Genomic DNA, 3,440 nt, shown 5'->3' with positions numbered 1-3,440 from the left:
TCTCAGTTTCTTCAGTGGGGATTGGAATATCTACCTCCCGTTGAGTATTGTGAGGTTGAACTGTGGTAGTATTTGTAAAGCAGAGTGCTTGGCACATGGCAGGTGCTCTGTAAATCCTTAGATACTTTATAAGTGTTTTGAGAACCCAGAGCCCATGGAGCCCATCTATAGTGCTATTTTAGAGAAAACTTCGATCATCATTAAGCTTCTTCAGAACATTTGATGAGAGATTCAAATGAGGTAGTGAGGAATGAGCCCAGGCATGGGAATCTAGAGACCTGGGAATTGGTGCTGGCTCTTATTTAGTATGTGTCTGACTTTGGGCAAGGAAACTGAGCCTTAGTTTCCTTATTTGTAAAATACAGACAATATCCTTTGCCTCACAAGATTGCTGGACTTACAAATGCACATGGATACAAACACTCTTTTTAGTTTTAGAAAGCTGTGTAAATGTGACAGCTTTCATTTTGTGTTTATTTTTGTGTTTGAGTCCTCAAAGGACTCAAAATACTGTGAGGCCTGCCTCCTAAAGGCAACTATTGGGGAACCTGACCATTAAGTGAGGCCTGATTAAGTATCTGCCACCAGTGCCGCTATGGCTGCCACTTGTGCTCATACATCAATCATCGTGCCCACTAAATCCTCAGCTCTGATGAAAGGCAGCACCAAGGAGAACATCACTCCCCATCCTGACCCACACAACTGTTTGGACTAGGACTGGGACTAAAGGCAAGCAACCCACAAGCTTGCCAATGACCTACAAATGTGGTCTGCCTCCTAAAAAATGAGTTGGACAAATCGATATTTCTCTCCCAGGAGTTTGAGTTGGGAAACATGAGGTGATTGAGGCAATTGGTAGCAATAAAAATTATGACTAAAAGGATACAAAGAGAGAGGACATAAGGTTGAGTAGGGCTACATGTTAGAGGAGATGGCGTCTAGGCTGAGACAAACTAAAGTGATGAGGAAGCAGAAATTATGAGTGAACAGAAGCTATGAAGTAAAAAACAATAATACATGTTCATTCAACTAATGTTCCCAGAGTTCCTTCTATGAACAAGGCTCCATATTAGGCTCTGAATACATAAGACGCAGCTTCTGCCTTCATTGTACTTAATTTTGGTGGGGAAGAGAGACAAAATAAGTAAACAAAACAGGTAATTAGACATTGTTTTAAGGGTTAAAAAGAAAACAAATATGAAGCTGAGATAGAACATATCAGGAGGGAAACACTTAAGACATAGCACTGCAAAGGAAGTTCTCTCAGAACAGATAATTAAAGAGAGACCTAAAGAATGAGAAGGAGCCAGGGAGAAGAGTATTTGAGGTGGAGGATAAGTAATGCTGGTTGGCAGGAAAGGGCTTATCATGTTCAACGAAGTTGAGAAATGGAAACAAAACAAATCAGCCATGCTGCTGAAGGAAAGGGAAGGAAAGGAAACAGCATGACATGAGTTTGGAGGAGTGAGCAGGAGGCGTGTCACGGACACAGAAGGCCTATGTATGTATGGAGTTGAGAATTTAGTTCCAGTGAATTTAGTCCCAGTGAGTCCCAGTGAGAAGCCATGAAAGTATTTGAGACTGAGTAACATGATCCAATAGAATGTGTAGATAAGCTTGAAAGCTAAAGAGTCACTCTAGGTTCAAACCCACACTCTACCATTTACCAGCTGTGTGGTCTTGGGCAAATTACTTAATCTCTCTGTACCCCAGTTACCTTTTCTATAAAATTAGGAGTAGAATTGGGTTTTACCTCATAGAATCATTGTGAAGATTAAATATTTATAAAGTGCTTACAGCAGTTTCTGGCACATGATAAACACCCAATAAAAGCTTGTATTATTATTTTGTTTTCAAAAAGGTCATGGTAGCTATTATATAGAGGATGAATGTGTGAGGGATAGAAAGGAAGCCAGTTATGAGGCTGATGAATAGCCTAGGTAAGTGATGTTGAGTGAAGTGGTAGCAGTGGGGACAGAGAGAAATGGACTAATTTGACATATTTTTATTTTATTTATGATAGTCACAGAGAGAGAGAGAGGCAGAGACACAAGCAGGCTCCATGCACCGGGAGCCTGATGTGGGATTCGATCCCGGGTCTCCAGGATCACACCCTGGGCCAAAGGCAGGCGCCAAACCGCTGTGCCACCCAGGGATCCCTAATTTGACATATTTTTAGAGGCGAAGTATTCGTACTTTGCAGTTGGATTGGATATTCAGGTGAGGTAAATATAGGAATCAACACTCACTCCTAGGTTTCAAGCTAGAGCAACCAGGTGGAATGAGGGGACATTTACTGAGAAGGAGGAGCTTGGAGGAAACAGGTTTGGCAGAGAAATTAGGAGTTCTATTTTAGACCTGTTAAACTTAAGATGTCAGTGAGATCCGAGGAGATATCAATTAGGCAGTTGGTTGTAAGTTTGGAGCCCAGAAGAGAGGTCTGGGATGAAGATATGAATTTAGAAGTTATTAGCATAATCAGCATTCAAAGCCTCCCTTCCTTGTATCAGCATTCAAAGGCATAGAAGCCATTGAGATTACCTAGGAAGAGACTATACAGAGAGCAGTAAAGGGAGCCAAGAAGAGTCCTGGGGAGCAATGCATTTTAGGGTGGTTGAACAAACAGGGAGAGTAAAGAGAGGCCTGTGAAGAGAGAGTAAAACCAGAAGAGCATGGAACAAAAAAACGAAGAGAGTACAGCGTGTCAAGAAAATTGGAGAGGTCAGCTGAAAGTGGAAAGGTCAAATAAGATAAGGATAGAAGGGCAGCCCAGGTGGCTCAGCGGTTTAGTGCCGCCTTCAGCCCAGGGTCTGATCCTGGAGACCCGGGATGGGATCCTACATCGGGCTCCCTGCGTGGAGCCTGCTTCTCCCTCTGCCTGTGTCTCTGCCTCTGTCTGTGTGTGTATCTCTCATAAATGAATAAATAAAATCTTAAAAAAAAGATAAGGATAGAAAAAAACATTACTAATGATGTTGATAAGAACAATTTCAGTGAAGAGTGTGTGTGTGTGTGTGTGTGTGTGTAGGTGCTAAGTAAGCATCAAATAAATTGGAAGTGTTCCTATTTTGATGGCATATATACCAAAACTAAAACAACACAGAGGAAATTGGCATGACTCCTACATGTAGATGACACACAAATTTATGAAGCATTCCATATGTTTTTATATGGATTTGACTTTGGACAATATTAACTTATATATTTAAAAAGAAAATCAAATCTACAAGAATAAAAGGGATCTTAATTAAAACTGAGTAAAAATAGAAAACAGGGGATCCCTGGGTGGCGCAGCGGTTTGGCGCCTGCCTTTGGCCCAGGGCGCGATCCTGGAGACCCAGGATCGAATCCCACATCAGGCTCCCAGTGCATGGAGCCTGCTTCTCCCTCCGCCTGTGTCTCTGCCTCTCTCTCTCTCTGTGACTATCATAAATAAATAA

The 3,440-nt window shown here is 41.9% G+C and overlaps 1 non-coding gene across 1 annotated transcript; it reads left to right on the top strand.

Moving 5' to 3' along the window:
• Positions 1–3,059: 3,059 nt before the first annotated feature.
• LOC121481752 lies at positions 3,060–3,166 on the top strand. Its single transcript, XR_005985406.1, has one exon. It is a non-coding gene; the product is annotated as a U6 spliceosomal RNA (small nuclear RNA).
• The last annotated feature ends 274 nt before the right edge of the window (positions 3,167–3,440 follow it).

Source organism: Vulpes lagopus, chromosome 23 (genome assembly GCF_018345385.1).
Source record: "Vulpes lagopus strain Blue_001 chromosome 23, ASM1834538v1, whole genome shotgun sequence".
Lineage (NCBI taxonomy): Eukaryota > Metazoa > Chordata > Mammalia > Carnivora > Canidae > Vulpes > Vulpes lagopus.
This window is presented reverse-complemented; position numbering and strand designations above follow the sequence as displayed.